The 27,922-nt window shown below is 43.6% G+C and overlaps 1 protein-coding gene and 1 long non-coding RNA gene across 9 annotated transcripts in view; one reads left to right on the forward strand and one right to left on the reverse strand.

Moving 5' to 3' along the window:
• Nucleotides 1-27,922, reverse strand: part of CHST8 (carbohydrate sulfotransferase 8) — a 308,323-nt gene that overhangs the window by 104,677 nt on the left and 175,724 nt on the right. The window lies entirely within an intron of this gene.
• Nucleotides 1,676-27,864, forward strand: LOC309397543. Its single transcript, XR_014176279.1, has 3 exons — nt 1,676-1,828; nt 26,330-26,411; nt 27,796-27,864. It is a non-coding gene; the product is annotated as an uncharacterized lncRNA (long non-coding RNA).

A 27,922-nucleotide genomic window follows, 5' to 3' on the forward strand; every position in this document is an offset into this window, starting at 1 on the left:
GAGGAAGGGGGCTGGATCAACTCAACTACTGTACGCTCTCGTAGTTATAGCAGAAACGGACATAAACACAAGTAATGTGTGCATTCATATGAACCCACTGCACAGAAGCATAGAACTGAATAGAGCGGAAAGGGACTTGTCTGATCTACTGCTCTGCATTGTGCAGGAAAACCAATGAAACCAGTCCTCAAGAATATGCAATGTTCTCTTTGAAAAAACCCAAAGTTGAAAAAACACAAACTCTATAGCAATGCAATAGCACTTAGACTTATAGACCTCTTCACAGTGCTTTACAGCCCTCTCCGAGCCATTTACAGAATCAGCCTCTTGCCTTCAAGAATCCCCATTTTACTGACTTTGGAAGAATGGAAGGCTGAGTCAATCTTGAGCCTGGTGAGATTTGAACTGCCGGCAGCCAGAAGTCAGCAGAAGTAGCCTGCAGTACTGCACATTAACCACTGCACCACCGTGGCCCATATTTGTAGGTTGTTTCCCTTTTGCACCGATGTTACTTCCAGGATGTTTTGCCTTACATTAGAATAGAATTTAGTTGGATGCAACTTGTACCCATTATTTCTTTTGTGGTCATGAAAAACAGATCTTCCCTATGGTTCCCTTTCATGAATTTGGCTAACATGTCTTCTCCTTTCCTTCATACTGAACATGCCAAGTTTGCTTACCGTGTCCTCCTAGGGCACAACCTCAAATCCCCATTACCACCCCTCTTGCTTTCTGCTGAATCTGTTCTAATTAATATTGTTTTGGAAATGTAGCACCCAAACCTGTACATACAGGACTCCAAAAGTGGTCTAAGCAGGACCAAGAAGAAAGGAATCGTGATTTCATACTCTTAACAGAACAACAGTGTTGGAAGGGGCCTTGGAGGTCTTCTAGTCCAACCCCCTGCTCAGGCAGAAAACCTTATACCATTTTAGACAAATGGTTGTCCAATCTCGTCTTAAAAACTTCAGGTGTTGGAGCATCCACAACCTCTGGAGGCAAGTTCTTCCACTGATAAATTGTTCTCACTGTCAGGAAGCTTCTCCTCAGTTCTAAGTTGCTTCTCTCCTTGATTAGTTTCCATCCATTGCTTCTTGTCCTGCCCTCAGGTGCCTTGGAGAATAGGTTGACCCCCTCTTCTTTGATACTGGAACACTGCTACCATGTCAACCCCTAGTCCTTTTTTTCATTAAGCTAGATATACCCAATTCCAGCCACCGTTCTTTATATGTTTTAGCCTTCAGTCCCCCCATGGTATCTTCAATACCATGTTGCTCTGATGCAGCTCAGAACTCCGCTTTCCTTTCTAGCAACTGTCTATGTCCAGCTGATTCACCCCAAGTCCTTCTCTGCTACAGGGCTTTCCCATCCTCAGTCTCCTCATCTTATATGTGTGCCCTCCATTTCTCCTCCTCAACATTAATGCTTTACAGTATATCTCCCAGTTGAAGGACATTTCTTTTCCTCCTGAAGAACGTTCTAATGCAACACTGCTCATAAAGCCTGTTGATCATATGCATACGCAAACAGGCATCATCTGTTCTGATTATCTGCAGAATTCTATTTCTCAGGTGCAACAGCTGCAAGATCAGAGGCAAATCTCACAGCCTGAGAAAGCAAGGGTGGGGTGGAGGCACTTCCTCTGTGTCCAGGAGATCAACTCAGTGGAGCCTTTCTCCACTCAGCCGAAGGGATTTCCACCCATCCTTGAGATGGGAGGGGGAAAAAATCACGGCGTGAAATCTGCTTTCTCTGTTGCTAATCCCTCCTCTCTGCCTCTCTTTACAATCACTGCAATTCCCACGGCAATTCCTCTCCGTCTTAGCAGGTGAGGACAATGGGGGCGTTTGGAGGGGAGGTTAAAAAAAAGTCAAGAGGCATGACAATTGCAACAGCTGTATGCCCATTGTGCAATTATACTCTCCTGTACCTGGAGCCCCCTCCATTTTTCACCAACTTGATTACAGTCTGATCACACGCTTTGCATTTGAAATCTCCCAGGCGCAGTTGGTCTGATCTCCGAAGGAGCTCATTTAATTTTGTCACTTCTTCAGTGCAGCTCTTCCCATCTGTCACAAAAAAAGAGGACGCGTCCTTCTGCAAGTCAAGCTTGAACTCTGCTTATGCTCTGTAATTATTTAGAGCAGTCACGGGAAGGAATACAACTTGGCCACGAGACCACGGCTGATCAGGCTCAATAAGCATTTTGAGCATGGTTTCATGCAAATGCTCATGGGAGACACCCAAAAGCGGGGGGAGCTCCACAGAATAGATTGGCACCTTTTCCAGGCGACGGATCCCTGCAGGGACTGCTTAGAATGGGGTTTTTCTCTGTGGAGAACTTTTGACCCTGTTTGCAAGATTCTCCTATCTAGGCATTAAGAATGGGCACTAGATAGTGACAGAGAGAGATGCAGAAAACTCCCCTCTAGTGGGCTCCCAGGAGCCTTGCGGCCCAGAAATTGCAACCCCTTCTGCACAAAGTAAACAAACTTAGAATAATATCATCATTTATTTTTTAGCTTACCTCCTGGGAGAGTGAATATTTATGGTGTGTCCTGTCTTAATAAAGGCATTGTGCATTCTTTATCTGTGACTATATCCCTTATTTGGAAACTGTCATCTTTCTCCTTCTGTCCTGCCCACTTTCTACAGAGGCACAATTGAGAGCGTGTTAACAAACTGCATCACTGTTTGGTTTGGTGGCAGCAGCAGTTCAGTTAGAAAGTCCATACAGAGAGTGGTGAGGACAGCCGAGAAGATTATAGGAAGCTCACTTCCTGGTATTCAGGATGCTGCATATAAGCGTTATGTGCTTAGAGCTCAAAGCATTGTTACCCACAAACCCACTTCATGGTCTGTTTCTGTTGCTCCCCTGTGGGAGGTTTAAAATTATTTCTAGCAGGACTACCATATTCTATAACAGCTTTGTTCCCTATGTGCCATACGTCTGGTAAACTCACAAGATTCGTTTTTCTAGCCATTGATGGCCAAATATAGCTTTTTCAGCCTCGTCCCTTGGTGTGCATATTTTCCAATGAGACAAACCGAGTGTCAGGCCTGTAATTATATTCTTTTTTGGATCTTTGGCCTGCCACACTTTCTTATAATTTTCTATGCTGTTTCAATAGTGTAGTAGTTGGGAGGGGGGAATAGAAAGGAGTAGGATTGTAGAATGGATTGTTGACATTCTTTTGTAGAAGCCAAGGTCATCTTTTGTCTCAGCACCTCGACACCTGGCCGGAAGAAGATGGGTGTACATGCCAGCGTGGAAGATGATGATTGGAACATGTGATGGATTTGTGGGTGTGGGGAGAGATCATGAACTTTCAACTGGGTGGAATTTCAGGATGTAATTCAGAGTTGGAATTCCATAGACGTGCTAACTTGCCTGTAGAATAAATTGGACTTTTAAGGATGTTTTGCCTTGGACAATGATTTATTTCTGCATGGTATTTAGAACCCTAACATTATTTCAACTCTCTACTTTAAAAATATTTCACTAGCTCCCTCCCCCTATCAAGGGGGAAGGGCTGGTGATGGAAGATCTGGTGATGGGGTCTCGGCATTCCCAATGCTGACCGGGACAGCGTAAATATCAGCGAAGAATAAATGAGAAGCTTTTGGTGATAAGAAGAGGAGTACGGAACTTCAAAGGCAATGGAATGCTGTTTCCAGTTTAATTGCATCTGGAGGAATGCAGGAGGAGACGCGACAAGACGAAGGAAATCTCAGAAAACTTCTTCAGCAAACTGTGAGTGCATGCTCCCCCTCCTCCCCCCCCAGCTTAGAAGCAAGATTGGAAAAAAAAAACACCCTTAGAACAGAGGTTTGGGCTCCTTCCAGACGGCAATAAATAAAATGGCTTATCACCATGCAACTAGCTGGAAGAAAGATTCCCTTTCAAAATGGGAATTTCAAAGGAGGCAGGAAGAAGGAATTTTTCCAGCATCTGTTACTTGCAAGCCACCACAAATGGGGCTGCAACCAGTAAATGAAGCAAATTGGGCAGTAAATTGGGCTTTCCTCCCAGGACTTGGATGGAAGAGATGCTACTTACCAACTCCTTTGCCATCAGCATGGGGAAATGCTCCAAGCCAGCAGAGGGCACCTACTTGGCCCATAACTCATCCAAGCCAGCAAAGGGCACCTACTTGCCCCATAACTCCTCCAAGCCAGCAGGAGGGTCCTTGGCACGTAAAACCCCTTAGCCAGCCATCATTGGTTGAGCTGCAACCTGTGAAGCAGGCAACCCCGGGATGGGTCTTAACCCCAGGTCATGGATGGGAGGGATGCCAGTGGGCACCTGCCCTCCCTCAGCAGATGGCACCATGGCAGAAAGCTGGGCAGTGGCCAACCGAGGGATTGACCTCCCCACTGGTTCCAGTCTCCCCTGCAAGGCCCAAAAAGGTTCTTACCAGACCTTCCTACAGAGAAGAATTCTCCATGGAAGAAGGGATTACCAAACAGAGGCCTGCAGTGTGGATGGCGGGAGAATGTGCGCCTGCAAGGCCCCAAGTGGTTCTTACCCCACCTTCCTACAGAGTAGCAATCACCAACATGGAAGAAGGGATTACCAAAGCCAGGCCTGCAAGATGGGAAGCGGAACAAGGTGCATCTGCAATGCCCCAAAAGATTCTTACTCCCCCTTCCTACAGAGAAGCAATCTCCACCATGGAAGAAGGGTTTACCAAGGGGGCAGCTGCAAGTTGGAGAGCAAGGCAGTGTGATGAAACGGTTCCTGAGTTTAGAGATGTAACTAGGTTCCATTCCTCGTGGGGGCCAATTAAATGCCACCATTGTTGTCAACTTGGCCACAGAGCATCAGAGTGCTTGGCTCCAGCCCCAATGCCACAAACGTGCGCACCAACCACCACGGCGGTAAAGAGAGGGTCCCAGATGCCACCACAGAAGAGTCATCTGGGCCAACAACCTCTGGAAGAGGATCCCCAACTTAAGGTGAGGAAGTGTCCTACCAAGGGGGAGGCCTCGGAAGAGGAAAAGGGCAGACAATCTCCGGAGGAGGATCCCCAACTTAAGGTGACAAAGAGTCCTACCAAGGGGGAGGCCTCGGCGGAGGGAATTGCCGAAGAACAAACGTGTGTACCAATTGCCACGGTGGTTAAGAGAGGGCCCCAGATGCCTGCACAGAAAAGTCATCTGGGCCAACAACCTCTGGAAGAGGATCCCCAACTTAAAGTGACGAAGTGTCCTACCAAGAGGGAGGCCTCGGAAGAGGAAAAGGGCAAACAATCTCCGGAGGAGGATCCCAAACTGAAGGTGACAAAGAGTCCAACTAAGGGGGAGGCCTCGGAGGGGGAAATGCCCAACCGACCTCTGGAAGAGGACCCCCAACTTCAGGTGACGAAGAGTCCTACCAAGGGGGAGGCCTCAGAGGAGGAAAAAGGCCAACCGTGGATGATTGGATCCAAGAGCCCAGAACCTACAGCACCTGCAGCAGAGAGCCCGAAACGGCAATGGGAAGAGATCGCAATGGACTTCATCATGGAACTCCCAGACAGCAGTGGGCATAAAGTAATTTGGACTGTTATTGATTTGGTTTCTAAGCAGGCACACTTCATTGCTTGCTCAGGATTGCCATCCGCAAACGAATTAGCGAAAATGGTTGTGAAACACATTTATCGCCTGCATGGAGTACCCAAGAAGATCATTTCAGACCGCGGAGTCCAGTTCACAGCCAAGTTCTGGAGAGAGGTCCTGAGATCTATTGGGTCCACACAAGAACTGAGCTCAGAGGTTCATCCCAGCATGAACGGTGCAGCAGAGGGAGCCAATGCGGTGGTGGAACAATACATCAGGTGTTTTGTGGACTATCAGCACGACAACTGGTCGGACTTGCTACCCTTCGCCGAAGTGGCGTACAACGATGCGGTCCACAGCAGCAGAGGATTAGCGGGTTTCCAGATTACCAGTGGCATGGAAGTTGGTGCCATGCCTGAGTTGCCTAGAGAACCTCCTTCTTTCATGTCTTTGAGTGAATGGATGGACATGCTAAAGAAAGGATGGGAGAATACGAAGAAGGCTCTAGCAGTTGCGGCAGAAGCCTACCAGAAGCAAGATGATCAACGTCGCTCATTCCTAAACCCCTACCGTGTGGGGGACAATGTTTTTGTATCTACCAAATACATAAGATTAGAAATGCTTAGCAAGGAATTGGGTCCAAAATTTCTAGGTCCATTCCCAATAGTGAAGATAGTTAACTCAGTTACAGTTCAACTCAGTCTACCCAGAAGTCTAGGGGAAATTGACCCAGAATTTCATTGTAGCTTGTTGAAACCAGTAATTGGGTCTAACAGAAGAGCATCCACCCAAGCTCAATCTCCTCCTTTAGTGATGGAAGGGGAAACACAATCTGAGGTGGAAAAAATTGTAGATTTCAGGCTGAATAGGGGTTGCTTACAGTACTTAGTGCATTGGAAGGGTTACCCTTGGTCTGAAGCTAATTGGGTGAACAGTGGGAACCTGAAAGTGGAGAAGTTAGTAAAGCAATTCAATGGGAAGTTTCCCGAGAAGTCAAGGGGTTCCCCTGGGTGGAGAAGAGGTGGTTAATTTTGTTATGTTAACTCTTATGTTATTCTCTTTGCAGGAAACGTTTTTCTTTTGAGGAGAGGCCGCCTGTCAGGCCTGTAGTTATGTTCTTTTTAGGATCTTTGGCCTGCCACACTTTCTAATAATTTTCTATGCTGTTTCAATAGTGTAGTAGTTGGGAGGGGGGAATAGAAAGGAGTAGGATTGTAGAATGGATTGTTGACATTCTTTTGTAGAAGCCAAGGTCATCTTTTGTCTCAGCATCTCGACACCTGGCCGGAAGAAGATGGGTGTACATGCCAGCGTGGAAGATGATGATTGGAACATGTGATGGATTTGTGGGTGTGGGGAGAGATCATGAACTTTAACTGGGTGAACCCAGAGCATGTACTTCCAGAGTTGAAATTTCCATAGCCGTGCTAACATGCCTGCGGAATAAATCGGACCTTAAAGGATGTTTTGCCTTGGACAATGATTTATTTCTGCATGGTATTTAGAACCCTAACACCGAGACAGGAAGATCATTTTATTACAATTTATCAGAAGATTCAGACCAAAGGGATTCCTCATTCAAAGAGGGAACCCCGATCTTTAGCTTGCATCCCCTTTTATAGTTAACATAACAAAGAAATCTGAAAGAGGAAAGTTGATTGGACGGGATAATAGCATACATGTTTATTAAAATGAGGTCTAAAGGGGAATAAATTGTAAGGAGAAAGGTTGTTTAGGGTTCACAAGAGATAAACCAGACCCCAATTTGTACTAGTTACCTGCGGGATCGCATCTTACCTCACACATCCTCACGACCAATCCGCTCTCACAGGGAGGGACTCCTCCAGGTGCCATCCGCCAAGCAGTGCCAGCGGGCCGCGCCTAGGAGTAGAGCCTTCTCTGTGATGGGCCCAACCCTCTGGAATGACCTCCCTCCCGATATTAGAACTACTAACGACCTCCGCTCCTTCCGACAGAAGCTTAAGACCCACCTGTTCCAATTAGCTGGCTTGACTGATGTATAGTCCCATCTTTAACCTCCTGGCAAACATCTTACTGTGTAATTTTTAAGGGAAATTTTAATTATATTTGTATTTTAATTTAAATTTGGTACAGCACATTCTACCTCCTCCGTCTATATGTTTATATGTTTATATATTTATGTACATCTATATTTTGTATCTATATGGTTTTTAATATGTCTGTACACCGCCCCGAGTCCTGTTTAGGAAAGGGCGCTGTTTATAAATAAAAGTTTACTTACTTACTTACTTACTTACTAACAAATTTTTCTTATCAGAAACTAAGCTCCAACTTGTTTATCAGTTTGGGAATGTTAAAAGCTAATAAATCTTGAACACCACTTTAAAAGAAAGAATATAAATCAGATTAAAATACAAACTACGTAATTATATTAGTTAAGAAATAACATGTTATTTGCCTCTCACCATGTACATGTATACATCTGAACTAGACTGTGTTGTTTCTCCGTGTCATATAATATATGTGGGTATACGTGTATTTATTTATTTATTTTGCCATGTTTATGTAGTGTATATTAGAGGTGGATACCCTTTGAGAGCTGCATGCAACCTAATTTCATTTTAATGTATGCCGATTAGTGTACATTCAAAGTGACAATAAAGTTATTCTCAGTTCTAAGCAAGCTAGCCAGTGTATCTCTTATTTCTGTGGTCATGTTATACTGTAAGTGGCCTCTCTGGCCAAAGAAATAGCAATAGCCTTTAGACATATATAATGCTTCATAGTGCTTTGCAGCCCTCTCTGAGCAGTTTACAGAGTCAGCCCCTTGCCCCCAACTATCTGGCTCCTCATTTTACCCACCTCGGAAGGATGGAAGGCTGAGTTAACTTTAAATCGGTTAGGATCGAACTCCTGGCTCTAGGCAGAGTTAGCCTGCATTACTGCACTCTAACCACTGTGCCACCATGGCTCAAAGGCCATCCTGATTGGCAGCTAGTAGGAAACATTGCTTAACAATTTTCTTCAATCATGGATTTATGCATTTGGAAGAGCTCCTGATGTTACAGCTAATACTTCATACTGTAATTAGAAGTTATTTACAAGAGCAGAAAGATCTTTTGTTATGCCATTTGAGAACATCATTCAAGAATTTAGTGTGTTCTCTCTTTGACAATTTTGCTAGTTCAGAATGATGAAATCTCATAATTCCCACATATCATTCCAAGAATGTTTTAGGCAGAAGCTTTACCTAGGGGAATGTACCACCTTTTCTTTAATTTTGTATTCAAGCTATGTAAAAATATTATTTTCTCATTTCTGCTGAACTGAACCGTTAACAATGGAATAGTAGAAAGTTATTCCCTTTCTCTAAATGTGCCAGACACTCGAGGTAAGAGACGTTCCACGGAGAAAGAGCAGCATAAATTATGAACTGCATTGAGTTTGCATAAAAGGTACTAATGGTGTATTTCTGAACACCGCATCTCTTGGCTGCATTGCTCCAAAATGAGTCCCTAACTTCAACAGAAGATGCTACAGCATTGGAGGTGGGAGATAATAATGTTTAGGAGGATGGCTTTGAAGTCATCATTGCTTACTTCCAAGAATAAGCTCCAGTCAAAAAGACAGCTTGCCACTCACATGCCAAAGCCTGCTCTTGCAGAACATTTGTGCATTTCCTGTTTTTTTGCAAACATTGGAGGGAAATGGGAAAAGCACTACTCTTGCCCCAAACTGCTTCAGCAAGCATAGGAAAGACCCTTCAGGCACGTGTGAATAGACCAACTTGACACTGATGACCGAAATAACTAAGGGTAGCATTGTGGAGGAAGTCCCACTCTGGCCAAACGAATACAGGTAGCCCTCGAGTTATGACCAGAACTGAGCCCAAAATTCCTGTCGCTAAGTGAAACATTTGCTAAGTGAATTTAACCCCTTTTCACAGTTGTTAAGTGAATCGTTGCACTTCTTAAGTTAATAACACGGTTGTTAAGTGAATCTGGGTTCCGCATTGACTTTGCAAAAGGGAATCACATGACCCTCGGACGCTGCAACCGTCATAAATATGAATCAGTTGGCAAGCATCCGAAGGTCAATCGTGTGACCATGGAGATGCTGCAACAGTTGTAAGTGTGAAAAACAGTGCTACGTCCTTTTTCAGTGCTGTTGTAATTTTGAACGGCCACTAAATGAACTGTTATAAGTCGAGGACTACCTGTGGCTGCTGGTCGAAGTCCTGCTCACACAATGCAAACATGAGCCTGCGCAAAGCATCAGCATTAGTGTTTTTTGAGTGGAGCAGCTGCCTGGCTCTGTTCTGCCGTTGCTCCTGATAGTTAGGTAAGAATAGCTGAGTCTCAGGGGAGGTATTGATTTATGCACTTCTTAAGTTTCCATCCTGAGCAGCCCTCCTCCAACCTTTCCCAGAACAGGCCTGTGGGGCAGGTTAGGCGAAGAGAAAGTGGCAGGTGCAAAACCCCCAGAGAGCTTAGGGCTAAGGAGAAGTTGGAGGCCAACACCTGTTGCTCTGGAGGAAACCAGTCGGTTGCACCAGATGCAGTTCCTTAGAATCAGGGTGGATAAAAATCGATGATTACTTTTTTAAGTTTAAAAAAATGGATTTTTAAAATCAAATTTATTTTAACAAAAATGCTTTTGGAGTAAAAATCTATATAAAGATAGTTTTCTAATTAAGATACATTCATAATTTAGTTTAATGGCGCTTAGTTACTGTAGGTAGCATGAGGAGGCTGTAGATTCTGCAATATCGGGACTGTCGGTGAGCCAAGAGCCGGTCAGAGGAGGAGCCGCTGCGGGACAGAGATGACAGTTGCTCTTTAAAAATTATGATTTAAATCGAGTTGATTTATACAAGCCTTTTTACTACTGATTTAAATCATGGTTTAAATTGTGATTTAAATCAAATCCACCCTGCTTAGAATGGAGTTTCCAAACAGCAAAAGATCATACAGTCTTCTGCATCTTGCTCTCCATCACAAATAAAGAAACTCCCTGTATAAAATCAGTGACCTGATAAGGACAGGCTGCAAGTCTTTTTCCTAATCTCTGCTTCTTCAGTTATGGGAGTTTTATTTTACACATGAAGATAAAATAGGTAACCTGGACCCCCCCCCCTTTTTTTTTTAAATTTAGTGGTTCTCTTCCAACTACCACTGCCAAATTGCCCTGCTATCTGGGTGCAGGAAGCATAACTGTAGCATTGAACCCTTTCTGATGGGCTGGGTTTGTACCACACCTTAGAAGAAGAAGAAAAGCACAAATCAAGGTTAATATTAAACAAGTTTCAAATGTTGTCTGAATGCAGCCAACACTCTTCTACAATACGATTTTTAGACTGAAAGGTTTAAACTGGATAAAATATGTTATGGATTTGACTTTGTTAAAAATGAAATGGAAATTTCATTATGTGGCAACAATGATCATACTGTATTATTGCTAAGTTTTATAAAATGTTACCCTGCTTCCCTGAAAATAAGACCTCCCCGGATAATAAGTCCAATTGGAGTTTTGAGCACATGCGCTAAAATAAGCCCTCCCCTGAAAATATTGCAACACAGCAGCAGCCAAGAGATCTAGAAGACTAGAAGACCTTCAAGGTCCCTTCCAACCCTATTTATTCTCTGTTCTGTATTCTTTCAAAAACTTGCATTAGCAGATTATGTATGGATCCACATGGACCCATGGTCTTTTATTCTCTTTCAAATTCTTTGTTTGTTTCATTATGTAAAATACAAAGAAAAATAGAAATAGGAAATTAAGGGGAGGAAAAGGAATGGGGAAAAGAAGAGGAGGCGGAGCTGACGTCACGACAATACGACATGCGATCTTGAAGTTCCAAGATCACCGTCAATATCTCTGCTGCTGGATGGTCCTTTTGGACCTAAACCATCCTGCAGAGATGATGATAGAGAAGGGCACATCCTGCTGATCCCAGGGACAATGCAAAGTCCCTGGTAGATCCAGGAGAAATCCTATTTTGTGGTGACAGAGAAGCAGTCATTAAAGCTGCTGAAAGTTGGGACAGTTCCAGAACGGAAGGAAAGTGTGTCGAATTGGTGAGATAAATTTTATTATTAGAGAAGAGAAGATCAAAAGTAAAGTTAAAATTGAAGACAGAAGAGGTTAAGCAGCAAGATTAAACCTGAGTCAAACTTAGTGTGCTATTTTTCTTTAATCTTTCTATTGATGGAATTTTTACAAACGCTTCTTATTTTTTAAACTGGACTGTTTTTTTTTTCTTCTATTTCTCTTTTTTCATAAATCTTGATTAAGACTTTCTTTATTTTTCTTTTTTCAATGCTCTATTGCATTTTCTTTTTAAGAATTCCCCCCTCCCCTTAAGTTTGGAATATAAAGAGGGAAGTAAAAGCAGAGGAAAAGAAGTAACACTACCACTTAGAGGCTTGGAAACATTGTTTTTCTTCTTTCCCTTTGAGCATTTGATCTACATTTCAAGGTCAATGAGCTTGTTCATTGAAAATGATAGTGGGATGAGCACTGATTGTTTATACAGGTGCTCCTCTGGGGTACTATCAGTAGTTGGACTGGAGTGAAAAGAAAGCTTCACTTGAAAGAGAGAAGATTGCAGTGAACTTGTTTGGAACTTAATAAAAAAAACCTTGAATTTTATATAGTGGCAGTGATTACTATTTGGAGGAAAAGACCAATACAGATGATGTTCCAACACAAAAAAGAAAAGGAAGTGAATTTTAGTAGAAGTAATGATAGAAATTCTGTCAGAAGCATTGGTGATAACCAAAGGGAAGTTGATGGAAAAAACAGGTGAGGGGTTCCGAGTCTTTACAAGATATGCAGTGAAAAACAAGGTGCCAAGAGAAGTTCATATAAGATCTACCAAGAAAACAATAAGAACACAAATATTACAAATGGCAAGAGATATAAGATTGTATTACTATTGGATGGATACAGGACGATGTAATGGAATGCATAATAAAAATTAATTTAAATTTAGTTAACAGAGTTTGACTCTGTTGCCGCCGAGGATATGGACAGGTTACGTGGGCAACTGCGGGCCACCACATGTTTATTGGACCCGTGTCCCTCCTGGCTTATACTGGCAGCCTGGGAGGCCACACGAGGCTGGCTCCAGGGACTAGTGAATGCTTCGTTGAGCGAGGGGTCCTTGCCGGCCGTCTTGAAAGAGGCGGTGGTGAGGCCCCTGCTTAAGAAGCCTTCTCTGGACCCAGCAGAGTTAGCAAATTATCGTCCCGTCTCCAACCTTCCCTTCCTAGCGAAGGTTGTAGAGAGTGTGGTGGTGCAACAGTTCCCTCGCCACCTGGAGGAAATTGATTATCTAGACCCGCGCCAGTCCGGTTTCCGGCCTGGTCACAGCACGGAGACGGCTTTGGTCGCGTTGGTGGATGATCTCTGGATGGCGAAGGATGGGGGCTGTTCCTCCATCCTAGTCCTACTAGATCTCTCAGTGGCTTTCGATACCATCGACCATGGTATCCTATTGCGTCGGCTGGAGGGGTTGGGGGTGAGGGGCACCGTATTGCGGTGGTTCTCCTCCTACCTCTCCGGTCGGACGCAATGTGTGTTGGCAGGGGAGCAGAGGTCGACCTTGAGGCCACTCACGTGTGGGGTGCCACAGCGGTCGGTCCTCTCACCTCTCCTGTTCAACACATACATGAAGCCGCTGGGCGAGATCATTCGAGGGTTCGGGGTTGAGTATCATCTGTATGCCGATGGTACTCAGTTATACATCTCTACCCCGAACCACCCCAACGAAGCCGTCGAGGTGATGTCCCGGTGCCTGGAGGCCGTACGGGTCTGGATGGGAGACAACAGACTCAAGCTCAACCCTTCCAAGACAGAGTGGCTGTGGTTACCGGCGCCCCGCTTCAGCCAGTGGGTTCCATCTCCGGCCATTGGGGGCGAACAACTGCCCCCCGTGGACAGGGCGCGCAATTTGGGCATCCTCCTAGATACCCGGCTGTCGCTGGATGACCATGTGACGGCCGTGGCTAGGGTGGCGTTCCGCCAGGTTTGCCTGGTGCGCCAATTGCGCCCCCTACTGGATCGGGACGCCCTTCGCACAGTCACTCATGCCCTGGTGACGTCCCGCCTGGACTACTGCAATGCTCTCTACATGGGGCTCCCCTTGAGATGCACCCGAAGGCTGCAGCTGGTCCAGAATGCAGCCGCGCGGGCAATTATGGGGAGTACTAAGTACTCCCATATAACACCGCTCCTGCGCGAGCTGCACTGGCTACCTGTGGCTTTTCGGGTGCGTTTCAAGGTGTTGATTATCACCTTTAAAGCGCTCCATGGCTCAGGACCTAGTTATCTGTGGGATCGCATCCTACCCCACACATCCCTGCGACCAATGCACTCTCACAGAGAGGGACTCCTCCGGGTACCATCCGCTAAGCAATGCCGGCGGGCGGTGCCCAGGAGTAGGGCCTTCTCTGTGATGGGCCCAACCCTCTGGAACGACCTTCCCCCCGATATTAGAATTACTGCTGATCTCCGCTCCTTCCGTAAGAAGCTCAAGACCCACCTGTTCCAATTAGCTGGCCTGGCCCAATCATAATCATAATCTAAGTTCCGTCCCTCCTGGCCGGTATTTTAAATTTTAAATTCTGGGGTATTTTAATTGGTTTAATTATTAGCTAATTTTATGATCATTGTACAGACTTTTTGTTTAATTTGTTTTTTGGGGTTTTGTATTTCTGTTGTTTATAGTGCATTTTATTTCTGTCTGTACACCGCCCCGAGTCCCCTCGGGGAGAGGGGGCGGTTTATAAATCTAATAAATGCAATGAAATGAAAACTTAGAATATTATGCATAAAATGAAGTAATAATAGTAATAGTCATATAAATGATTAACAATGATAATAATGTACATATACACACACACACACATACATACATACATACATACACACACTAGATTGATATGAAATTTTATATAAATTGTAAGTGAGGACTATGAAGATAAACAATTTTATACAGAATAAAATATAAAGATGTAATATTACTGGATGGTTTTGGGATGATGTGATGAAATGCCATAATGTATATTTATTCTAAACTTAAGAATATCTCACATAAAAGGAAGTAACAATGGTTGTAGTCAAATAAATGTTTAGTAGTAATAATAATAATAATAATAATAATATGCATATATGTTAGATTGATAATATGAGATTCTATATAAATTGTAAGCGAAGACTGTGGTGAGGGAGCACAAAAGTTTTGTAAGCAATCGACACACTGTATGCAACTGGAGGATGGTTTTTATGTTTTATGTCTGTTTATATTTGCTTGTTTAAAAAAATAATTAAAAAAAAGGAGTGGGGGAAAGAAGATGTGAGATACAAGGGAGAAAAAAGAAAAAAAAAGGTGTCAACTTCCGACTCTTCTTAGCACAGTAAGAGATAAAAACACTCCAGCCTCAACTTTTTGCTTTTACACATTCATATATAACTAGCCATTTATAGCCATAATATGTACCCAACTTTTTCCTTTCAGCCGATGTGCTATTCTGCTCATTTGGGATGGTAGCTTAGTGGGCTTATTAATGTTCCCCTGAAAGTCCCTTCATCCAAAAACCAGAATTGTCCCAATGAAGTCCAGCCGCAAGCAGACCAATGCTAGTCCACAGAGCAATGGCCAAGGAGTCCACAGGGCTTGAAACTTGAAAGTTTCCCAAACAAGATAAACCCACCAGGCAAAATTACATCCACAACACAAGAAGATTCACAAGGCAAGAAAAGTCCACAGTTCCCAAGGCATGATCCAAAGTCAAGGCAGGACTCACAACCACCAGAAAACACACAGCAAGCAAACAAATATGTTGTTGCAGCATCATCTGCTGTGCTAAATAGCCAGCTTCTGGTGCAGCTTAGCAAGAGGCCGAGGCTGCCTCTTCACAAGCAATCTGGTTGACCTTCTCTGCTCTGCCTTTTCTCTGCCCTACATGTTCTCACATCAGGTGCGGAAGGCAGTTCCTCTTCCTCATCCCTAACCGTCTAGATCTGCATGCTTTCTCCACCCGAAGCCTCATGGTGTCCTGCTACAGCTGTGCTTCAGCCAAATCCCTCTCTGCCAGCTGCTCGTCCAATTTCTCTCCCATCTACCTCTCCCCCTGACTTGGATTTGCAGCCCTGCCTTGGAGCCATTGACCAACTCCTCTCCTGACATGCCCGGTTCATCCTCGTCTGAACTGACATCCAGAGAGGCATCTGGGGAAGCGTCTGGAGGAGTCATTACGTCAGGAGCCACTTATTACTCTTATTTTCCTTCCTTTTGCTTTGTTTCTGCTCACCAGGCTTTCAACCAGCAGGCCTCCCGTCTTCCCCTGGACATTGTTGCATTGTCCTTTTAAGCATTTTAACATTCCGGGCATAATTCAATGTTCCTTACAGCTTCCTGTATTGTTTGAAGGGTTCGCTGATTTGTGTTTATTGGACATCCTAATAAACCTGCCATGATTTCATTTCCTAACCATGTACAAAGGTGCTGATGAAGGAAGGCTAAAATATGCTGGACAGGGGGAAAAAATGAAAGTCTTCCAAGTGCCTTGGCATGTAAAGTGACAGATTAAAACTTTAAAAGCGGGAACTTTTCCAATTCCATCAGTCCAAAATCACTTCCTTTATTGAAAGAGCAACAAAAGAAATGCAGTGAAACTTGAAGATTGGTTCATGTGGGTTTTGTCAGGTATAACTGCAGAGATCAGCACCCTTCTGTAGCACATTAATTGTAAAGATGAGCTGCAGTCAAAATATTGTTGGACAAAATCTCAAGAGACTCTGTGACCTGTGCATAAAATACATTTAACTGTGCCACCATTAGCTTATGCCAGCTGCCCATCAATGGTTCAGGCACTAGGCTGTCACACCAAGATCTAAAAAGTCTAGACTCACGGCCTTGAAAGCTAGGATGGAAGAGAAGCCACCTGCCATTCTGCTGCACCAGCCATGCTTCTCCAGATGCCAGCCTGCCATAGGCAATGGGGGGAGGGAGCTGCGGAGAGGGAGAGGGGAGGCTGGGACGAGGGGATTGTGCCATGCTGTGGGAGCCCCTGGCCATTCCAAGGTCATGGAATGGAAGATTATGCTGTGGTGGCGCAGTGGTTAGAATGCAGTACTGCAGGCTGCTTCTGCTCCCTGCCTGCAATTTAGCAAATCGAATCTCACCAGGTTCCAGATTGACTCAGCCTTCCGTCTTTCCGAGGTCAGTAAAATGAGGACCCAGATTGTTGGTGGCAAGACGCTTAGAAAGGGCTGTAAAGCACTGTGAAGCGGTATATAAGTCTCAGTGCTATTGCTATGCCATCTATCCAGAGACTGTTACTAAAACAATTTGTTTAAATGTAATTGCATAAGGGGAGCTATCCGGAGGGGATGGTGGGGAGAAGGAAAAAGTTAATCAGATGCTTTGGGCATGAAAGTTCATATCTGGCATTGCTGCCTTGTAACCACTTGGCTATAGTAAAGTGTACTTTCATACGCTTACTAGCAACATGAAGGGTGAACATGATTAACCACCCACTTATTTGGAGCCAGTGAAATCTCATTTAATTTAGAACAGCCAGTGCTGGGGAGAACCTGCCACCTGCTCCCTCTACCTGCTGGGGGTGCCATCTTAGCTAGCCAACCATTCAAAAAGTCCAGATCTTTTGCGTTTCCCACTTTGCATGCACGGGGGGAACCAGCCAGCCAGCTTCCAGTGCTCCAAGGTCAGAATAATTGCCACGAACTATTTTTAGCTAAGTAGGATCACTACAATTCTACATACGACTATTGATAGAGCCTTCAATAAAGAAGAGAAATAGGTGGTGAAAAGCTGCATGAATATTTCAATGTCTTTTATAAAATCCCAGAGTTGAAGGAGCTAAAAGAAACGTCTCAGCCATCCATTCAGGAGTTCTGCCATTATTTCTGGCACAAGTGAATTGCACTATTTAGGCCACCGCTATTTTCATCCTGAACCCACAGAACAAAAAGCCAGCAATCTTGCAAACCATGGAAAAAACCTCTTCTTTTTCTCCATATTTATGTCTTCCCCACCTTTCTGGGGAAAAGTCATCTCTGGAATGAATATGCGCTCTTTCCTTCATTAACAGGGATCGAAGCTGTGCCTGGGTGGCTTCCAGCAGGTGTGGAGACCCCTGCGTTTTGCAGATAGGACAAAACAATAAAAAAAATTAGGAAAGAAAGACCTCGTCACTTAAAGGGAAATAACTTTTTTAGGGAAAGGTTTTGTAATAACCCTGATTCATTCACAGGGGGTGAGTAGCATCAGGCTCAATGGGGGTATTTCCCCCAAGGACTTCAGTGAGAGAGAGGGGGGGAGGGAGAGAGAGAGAGAGGGAAGGAGAGAGGGAGGGAGAGAGGGAGGGGGAGGGAGGGAGAGGGAGGGAGAGAGAGAGAGAGAGAGAGAGAGAGAGAGAGAGAGAGAGAGAGAGAGAGAGAGATGAGAATACCCAGGTCATCCTACTTGCTATCTTTTATATTTCTTTTTTTATATTTTATTGATCTTCTTGTAACTTTTTTCCTTGTTGTGAGTTGTCCAGCATCACTGACAATCAGGCAGCATACAAGTTTAATGAATTGTGGTTCTTCACACAATCAGCCAGTTGTTCAGACTGGGTTTGGCATTTTTATCCCCCGATCGAGTCCTTTCCAAAGACCTGGCATAGGCAGATGTGGATGTTTGATAGAGGTATCATCACAGGATTTAATGTTTCATCCTTCTCGTTGCATAAGCGACATTTGCTGTTGCTACTGACATGTTCAATTTTTGCTTTCATGGAATTGGTCTGCAGGGTTAGGGTTAAGGTTCTATTGCCTATCCAAAATTTTTAGCCCAAACTATCATTGTCCCTTTTACCTGCTCACTTTCAAGTTTAATACTTAATTAGTAACAATATATTTTCTTTATCAGTTTTTCATCTGTTTCAGTTAATGTCTGGTCCAATTCTGTTAACTCTTTATTGAAACCATTTTAGCATCTTTCTCATATTGAGATTGTATCTGGATTTGTGGCTACCATGCGATGTCCATACATCCCTTAACTACTAAGATCCGGCTTGGTTTTTAATTCCCCTTTTTCATTCAGAATATCTTTATATCTTACAATTTTTTCCCATATTAATAACATTAGGATGTATCAATGCTTCCATTGTGGAAAGCCAGGCTGGTATTTTCAAATAATGTTGTTCTTTAATTTTGACCCATAGTGATCGCAAAGCATTCTTAACCTAATGTCTCTGAAAGTAGCTATGTATCTTATTCTTCCCATACCATTAAAAAAGCATGCCAACCTAATTGAAGGTCGTGTCCTTCTAAAGTTAATAGTCTTTTGTGCCTCAAGTTAATCCATTCTTTTACCCATGTAAGTACTGAGGCCTGATAATACAATTCCCAATCTGGCAAGGCTTATTCTTGGGCAGCCAAAATTAAGCCTTCAGTTTCATTCCTTAGCAACCCTCTTCTCAACCAGCTCCATGTTAGCGTTTATATCTTCGTTTCCTTCAATGTCCTTCAGGTATTGGCTGCACATAGAATTCTTTTTCCAGTTAGAAACTTGATGCCCAATTCTGCTTTCAATCTTGTTGTTTTCAAAAGGTTTCCCTTGTTCACCTCCTTCAGCAGAGGCTCTTTTGATTTTTTTTTTCTGTACTCATTTAAGCCGTGTTTTTCCTCTTCGGCAGTTTGTTTCACCTGTAAGAGACCTCTGCCACCCTGGGATCTTGCCAAGTTCAATCAATCAACATCATTTTTTGGGTGCAGAGCATAGTGCATTGTCATTCGTTTTTTTGTATTTCCATCCAAGTTATCAAGTTCTAACTGAGTCCAATCAATTATTCTGGCTGAGTATTGCATTACAGGCCCTGCCAGGTGTTAATTGCCTTTACAATATTATTATTTCTTTTATTCATTAAACATGAAACTCAGTCAACTGAACTTTTAAAAATGTATCACACACACACACACACACACACACACACATCTTCAATTTGATTCAAAGTGTGGGACTGGGAAAAACTTTTAACAGTTCAAGTCCTAACCGTAAGAACTGTTAAGATAATGTCTGAGTATATAGGATTGTTGTTGTTGTTGTTGTTGTTGTTGTTGTTGTTGTTAATCATCGCACAGTCAGACAGATGTTCAGTCTGGATTTGGCATTTTTGTCTACCAATCGAGTCCTTACCAAAGCCTTGGGATAGGCATATTTTCATTTTTATAAAAAAATATTATTATTATTATTCTTGTTGTTATTGTTATTGAAGTGAGATGCTCTAAGAGCCCGTGTTTCTGAAGTTGTGGTGCTCCTAATAAGTGGATGGAAACAAGGAACAAGAGAGTCCAAATGTCCTTTAATGGGTGGAAGCTGCAGAAACACAGAGAGTAACTATGCTACTCCATTCCTAGTGTCCCCAAGGACATTTATTATTTGTTTGTTTGTTTGTTTATTTTTCTACAGCTGCCCAACTCAACTAAGTGACTCTTGGTTGTACAAGTGATTATGGAAGAGAATCAAAATGTCACCTGAGAACTTCATAAAGTCCTGCCAATCTTATGCAGGATCCTTCCTGAATTCCTGTCTATAGAGCAATGTTTCTCAACCTTAGCAAATTTATGATGTCTGGACTTCAACTCTGGCCGGGGAGTTCTGGGAGTTGAAGCCCAAGCAATTGAAAGTTGCTAAGGTTGAGAAACACTGATCTACATCATTCCCTGTGATAGACTCTTGACCCGAAGACAATCGCTGGGTCTCCTTGTTCTTCCAGGTACCTTCTCTTTGCTTTTGGACAATGATATTGACCCCTGATTTCTCAATCCAAGGGAGGCCATCTCATCAGGTGCTCTTTGCAGTTCTGAGGTCCTATTCCTGGATAATCCAGCCTGTGCCATTGGGTTGGTCTTGCTCAACTCATCTCCACCTATGAGGCTGTCATCGGGGATTGGTGGGAAATAACATCCTCTCTATTACCCACAATTCTCAATGAAGGGTTGAGACAGGGGGAGAAAACGTAATAAATTTCTAGAAAATTCACTGATCTTAAAGAAATGGTTTGGTTCACTACAGGGAATTAAACTTTCAGCCTCGTTACACTTAAGTATGAGTTGTAGAAAAAACCCTGCCTTTTCAGCTCCTGATACAATTGGGTTTAAGAAACTATGGCCAAAGTAAGATGGAATTTCTGTCCTTCCCAAGCAGAAGGTCTGTATCCTTCATCCAGCCAAAGATGCAACAATGAAGTGTATTCTTTCCTAGAAATAAGGAATCCACCAACCTTATTTTCAATTTAGGCACATAGAACTTCTACTATTCATGGCCACTGGCTTATCTGGTTTAAATTTTTGATTGTTTCCACTGTTTATCATACTATAACTTATGTATCAACTACATTGATTGCTATATGCCACCTGTAGATGCACAGCATGGCTGCGTTACTTAATTGCTTGCTAAGAATAACAAGCATGACAAGTGAGAAATATAGCAAAATATTGCAATAGATTCTCATCACCTATGAAGGAATCCAAGGAGCTTTGCCCTCCAAGGCTAATGCACCATTCCATTCCCCCCTTTCCTCCTTCTCACTGATATTGAGAGAGGGGTGGGGGGTAAAGAATCAGTCCACTAATGGAAGAAGAAGGCAAGATAGAGAAGGGCAGCGGAGAGGAAGTGGAACTGTTTAATTCTTTCTTTGCATCGGTCTTCACACAAAAAACAAAAGATACTTCAACCTAAATATCTCCAAACGTATCTCTGATGTGCTGGAAGTGTGAAAAATCTTATGGGATCTATTACCACACATGGTGGACATGTGTGGTGGCCAAAAAATTCCGGGTCAAAATTATATGGGAACCATATAGACTGGAAACCGGAGATATTTCTATTAGGTTTAACCGCAACAAAGTACAGTAAAGAAATACTATACCTAATCTTATATATTATCACAGCGGCCAAAATAACATACGCACAAAAATGGAAAAACAATACAATACTGAACGAAGATGAGATAATAAGGAAAATCCTAGAATGCCCGGAGATGGACAAATTGACTAAGGAAATTCAAGGAAAGAAGGAATCAGAATACTATTTAGTTTGGGGAAAATGGTACAAATGGTTAGATGATAGAAATAAGAAACCGGGAAATGTAAAATGTATAGTAGAAGAATTAGGATGCAGTGATAAAAGGGTAGGAAAAATAACTTAAGATATACAAAAGTAAGAAAAAGATATGCAATATAACAGAGGTAATATGATAGTCTGATACAAACGACTAAACATGAAGCAAAAGAGTAAAAGCAAGGTGACCACAAATGTAAAATTAGAATGTATAGAAAGGGAAACAATAACTATAAAGATGCACCGATAGATATCTGCTATGACAGGGGTGTCTAAACTTGGCAACTTTAAGACTTGTGGACTTCAACTCCCAGAATTCCCCAGCCAGCTCTGCAGCTGCCAAAAAAGCCAATGTAGTCCTAGGCTATGCACCAAGGAATTTGGAATACTGTGTACAATTCGGGTCACTCTGACGCAAAAAAGATACCGAGTTCCTAGAAAGAGTGCAGAGAAGAGCAACAAAGATGATCAGGAGTCTAGAGGCTAAATTGTATGATGAATGGTTAAGGGAACTAGGTCTAACCTATCAAGGAGAAGACTTAGGGCTGTGAGGGTGAACCTATGGCACACGTGCCATTTGTTAGGGCACGCAAGGCATTGCTCTGTCAGCTCCAGTGCGCATGCGCACACTGGCCAGCTGACTTTGGCCTTCATTTTTGGAAATTTTACGCCCTCCGGAGGCTTCCCTGAAGCCTCCGGAAGGCGAAAAGCAACCCAACGCCCAAACCAGATGTTCAGTGATGGTCTTCCCGTTTGCACATTGGGCGGTTTTTCTCCCTCCAGAGGTTTCAGGGAAGCTTCCTGAAGCCTCTGGCAGATGAAAAACACCCCTACAGACAAACCGGAAGTCCGTCCCCAAGTTTCTGGATTGTCCGAAGGGCTGTTTTTCCAGAGGCTTCAGAAGGCTTCCCTTAAGACTCCGGAGGGATTAAAATGGCCGTACGGACAGCCCAGAAGTTTGGGAATGGACTTCCAAGTTGCCCGTAGGGTCGTTTTTTGCCCTCCTGAGTCTTCAGGGAAGCCTCCTGAAACCTCCGGAGGGCCTTGGGGCTGGGGGGTGGGCAGGAGACGCTGTTTTCTCCCTCCCCAGGCTCCAAGAAAGCCTCTGGGGTGGGGTCACACATGCATGCGCAGGGGGAGTCACGTGCATAGAATTATGGGTGTGGGCACGCCCATGCGCTCCCCCCATGCTTTTGGCACGCGATGGGGAAAACGTTAGCCATCACTGACACAGGGTGTGACGTGATAACTGCCTTCCAGTACCTGAGGGGCTGTGGCTGCAAAGAGGGATTGACTTATTCTCCAAAGCATTTAAGGCAGGAAAGAAGACCTCCCACCTGGAAATCAGGATGAATTCCCTGGCAGTGAGAACTATTAGAGCAGTCTGCCTCCCAGACTGCTGGGGGTGCTCTATCATGGAAGGCTTTCAAGAAAAGACGGTATATCCATTCATCCAGGATGGCCTAAGGACCCCTGCCTTGGGCAGGAGGTTGAACTAGAAGACCCCCAAGATCCCTTTCAGCCCTGTGAGTCTATGATTCAGACTGTGCTGTTTGAGGGTTGTATGTACTCTTTACACCATCTTAGCCTATAGTACTGGAAAAAGAAAAGCCAACAGAACCCTCAAGCTCTTTCTGAACTATCTAGTGAACATGGAATAGAAGGGACCCTGATCAGAGATTTGGAGACCTCTGTAACAAAGAAGCACAATTTGCGTCACAATCTCCCAAAGGTGCTTTTTTCCAAGAGGCAACTGGACTTTCCTGTTTTTCTTGGGAGACGCTTCCCTTCTCATTGTAGGAGGTTAGCACCCACCCCTCTTCTAGAAAATGAAATATTTTAGGAAATATCCTAGGAAATATTGAAAAGGCAGAATATTATATTTCCCTGGATAAGAAATGGAGAAACAGGTTTTGAGGCTGGAAGCAGACTCACTCTTAATAGCCCCCAACTTTGTCAATGGGGCATTAAAATGCTTGAGCCAGTCTATTCTATATAACAAAGATATCAGCTCCAGGGTGATGGGATTAAGGCATGATAGTATTAGCCCTTTACCCATTTTACCACAGAGGACCTGGGAACACAACCAAGCTTGGGACTCAAAAGACACACAACCTACAAAGTTAGCTAAGAACCCCCTGCCCCTGGGAGTCTGGCAACCAATCAGAATACATTTCTTACACAGGAACAGGAAATAGAGAGGTGGGGCCAAACAGAGAGTATAAAAAATCCAAGAATTCCCAGCAAGCCCCTTTTTCCTCTTTTCTCTTCTTCGCCCAATCACCTTTTCCCCCAGGACCTCAAGCCATGTGGTCCTGTCCACTGTTAAACCATCTTTCCAAGCAGCATCCATGTTTCCAGTGTCTTCCTCCCCCCCCCCCCCCCCGCACTTGGAACTGAACCCAGAAGGACATTTCTTCCAACATCATCCAAGAAGCTTCTTCAGCTCTGACTGGATGGTGGGGTACAGAAGGATTTATATTCCTTGCATTCATTTGCATCCTTTTTAGAGAGTTGTTGAGGCCACCTGGAGGTTTATCTGTGTTATCAAGTCACTTGAGTAGTGCAAATGAGTGTGGAGCCTTCTTGGATATTTATATTCCTCTGCAAGGAGTATAAGTCCTTCCCTTCCCCACCATCCAGTCAGAGCTGAAGAAGCTTCTTGGATGAGAAGCGGAATGTCTTCAAAGAAAAACCAGAAAGGCCAGTTGCCTCTTGAAAAAAAGCTGGATGATTGAGAATCTCCACAGACATTTGTGTCACAGTGATCTGATGCTGCTTTCATTTCTTTCCTCTCTTACCCCCTCACCCTCTCGCACCTCTAACCAACGTCATATTTTGCATAATTATCCAGCTGCACACAAGTTCAGTAAAAAGGGGGATCTTGACAATGCAGGGCTGTGTGAATTTCACTCAACCCCTGACGTCTTTAACCTCTATAAGACTGATTAGAGAAACCAGGAGTACATCAAAGCAAAGCGAGAAGGCTGGGTGCTTAGTTTGAGCCTTCTTGATGTGAGCTGCTCTCCGAGTTTCCGAGGAGCTTTAGAAACTGAATGCCATTAATAAGAAGTCATTGGAAGAAGAATGGTGAGGAATTAATTTCCACTGTTGTAGTTGCCTCCTACAGCTTATGCTCTTCATTTGTCACTTCTTCCTCTCTAGAAATATCAGGAGAGCTCAAGAGACTTTTCTGAAATATTCTCATCCTCTTTTTTCCTTGCTGCACTCTGCTGCCTGAGATTGCCCACAACCAGGGTGTTTGGGGACTGTCCTCAGCCGAAGATGTTTACTGTTATTTAAATTTGACCCATATAGAACATCTGCAAAAGCAGGTCACTTGGTGGGCTGCTGGTAATAGTCAGCAACACTGAAATTGTTGAAAAACAATTGCAAAACCTGTGCAAGAAACTCAAAAGTAGAAACAGAACAACCGAGTTGGAAGAGACCTTGGAAGTCTTCCAGTCCAACCCCCACTCAGGCAGGAGGCCTTATACTTCTTGAAAACTTCCATTGATGGAGCACCCCCAACCTCTGGAGGGAAGCCCTTCCACTGATTAATTGTTCTCACTATCAGGAAATGCCTCCTTTTCTCCCCCTAGAAGAAGCATCCTCCTGCAGGAGGGCATGAAGAGAGCACAGCAATTTGAGAAGCAGAGAAGGAAGAAACGGATCACTCTCCCTGTGAATCAAGGCGCTTTATAGAACAGATGGAGGGAAAAACCATCTCAGTTACGATGGCCAAATATAGCTTTTTCAGCCTCGTCCCTTGGTGTGCCTATTTTCCAATGAGACAAACCGAGACAGGAAGATCTTTTTATTACAATTTATCAGAAGATTCAGACCAAAGGGATTCCTCATTCAAAGAGGGAACCCCGATCTTTAGCTTACATCCCCTTTTATAGTTAACATAACAAAGAAACCTGAAAGAAGAAAGTTGATTGGACGGGATAATAGCATACATGTTTATTAAAATGAGGTCTAAAGGGGAATAAATTGTAAGGAGAAAGGTTGTTTAGGGTTCACAAGAGATAAGCCAGACCCCAATTTGTACTAACAAATTTTTCTTATCAGAAACTAATCTCCAACTTGTTTATCAGTTTAGGAATGTTAAAAGCTTATAAATCTTGAGCATCACTTTAAAAGAAAGAATATAAATTAGATTACAATGCAAACTAACTGTGTTAGTTAACAAATAATAAACCCCATGTTATTTGCCCCTCTCAGTTAAGATCTAAAATAACCGTTCTCTGCAATTTTCTACCAACGATCATTTTCCCTTTCAACTATTGATTTACCAATGCGGTTTCCCTATTGTATGGGCATTCATGCACAAAAGCCTCATCAGGTTTTCTGCTTATTATCCATATGAATCTGGAAGATGATTTCACTCAAGCTCAGCAACATTAGGACAAGAACGTTGGAGGCCAATCTCCTTCAAGATGAGACTGGCTGAATGGGGACTTCCATGGTGTTTTGCTCGCACCAATGTGATTGATAGCTGATTGTGACCTCCCAGCCTAGTGGGAGCCCTGGAATTCCCTTGCATTATGGTTTTCTTTTTCCTGGATTTTGCAGAAATTCCTTTAAAGGGAAACGTAACTAAGCAGCAGGCATTTGGTGGATCTCACTTCCTGGTTTTATATTAATTCCATTTCCGTTTTATTGCAGACGGAAAAGGGTACAGCCGGGTAGCTGTGTGGCATGAATTCGTACTTGTTTCGCTATAATACGGGCGGGCAAAGCCGAGGGAGTGTTACTGTACCTCTTGCCTTCTGGGTGGCCTTAAAAGCTGATTCTTCTTTTTTGTCTCTAATTTGCGGAAAAAAACCCAGTGTTTAAAGCAAGCAAATGAAACGATTCAGAAAGAGGTCAGGGAGGAAAAGGTTATTATACAAAACGAGTCTCGGGGGGAACTTGTGAAAGAAATAGTGTGATTAATGCAGCCACATGAATAATACCAATCGCACCACTCATAGACTGTCCTCAAAAGCCTCACTTTGAAAACAACTTGGCATAATTACTAGTTTGCTGTCGAATCTATTTTGTTTCTTTTCTTTTCGTGCTAACTTTTTGCAGAGAGGCTTCTCCAAGGCCAGCCTGCCCGACTCCTCACAGATTGTTCCTTCGGGAGGGATGCCAGCTTCTCTCCAACAGAGAAAGCTGCATCCAACCCTTCCGGCTGCCACCCAGAGCCAGCGAGAACCAAGGATTCCCTATTGACCATGGGCATCTCTTGGCCCCCTGTTTCACCTCTTGCGCTCATGGAGTCCATGGATTGCAATTGTAAAAGGGAGCAGGCTGAGCAGCACTAATGAACTTTAAGTTGAGGGCAAGAGTTTGAGCGTGGGATGTTATAATCTCTAGGGCAGTGGTCCCCAACCTTTCTGGCTTCGTGCACCAGCGGAGGAGGAGGAGGAGGAAATGGTTCTATATGAGCACCAGATATGCGCACATCTCCATTTGTGCGAGTGGTGGTACTTATGTCAGCATTTGACTCTGAAGTATGGCGTACATTTTACCATCACTGCCACCTCTTCCTGTCGGTGCCATCTGCTAAAAAAGGGGTGGTTTGCAACTTGAAACTCTGGTGGAACAGGCTGATGCAGAAATTGGGCGGCCATTTGTCCGGAGTGGTGTAGGGTCTCCTGCTTGAGTTGTGGGTCAGATTAGAAGACCTCCAAGATCAGTCCTATGATTCTACGTTCTTTGTTCTAAGATTAAAGACTGAGCAATTCAGAAGGCTTCCTTCACAATGGCCAGGGGACTTATTGAATTAAATAGGCAAAGAATTCTCCAATCATGAAGACAGGGCTAATTTCCTGCAGCTAGCAGAGACTAAGGGGTCGGACAGATTTCCTTTCCTTTCCTTCCCCTCAAGAGGGGCTTCCAGATGGATATTCTGTTTTTATAAAAATGTCTGAAAGCTGCCCGTCAAGAGCCCTTGTGAGCTATGATGGAAAATAAAAAAATGAATTCTATAGAGCAAGATTAAATTACAGCACATGCTCTTGGGTGGAATCTTAAACACAACAAATTAGAAAGGCAGGAAACTCACTAATAATTTTGAATGGCATGAGATAGTCTCTAGTCTCTCTCTCTCTCTCTCTCTCTCTCTCTCACACACACACAGACAGTCAACTATATGTGCGCATCAGTGAAAGCAGATGGGGCATTGGGAGAAGATTTCTGCAGAAGAAGAAAACAGGCTGAGACCAAGTTCTCAAGGGAAGGTAGGAGAAGGGATTCAGCCATTGTCTTTAT

This window comes from Natrix helvetica (assembly GCF_964273705.1).
Source record: "Natrix helvetica genome assembly, chromosome: 10".
Classification (NCBI taxonomy): domain Eukaryota; kingdom Metazoa; phylum Chordata; class Lepidosauria; order Squamata; family Natricidae; genus Natrix; species Natrix helvetica.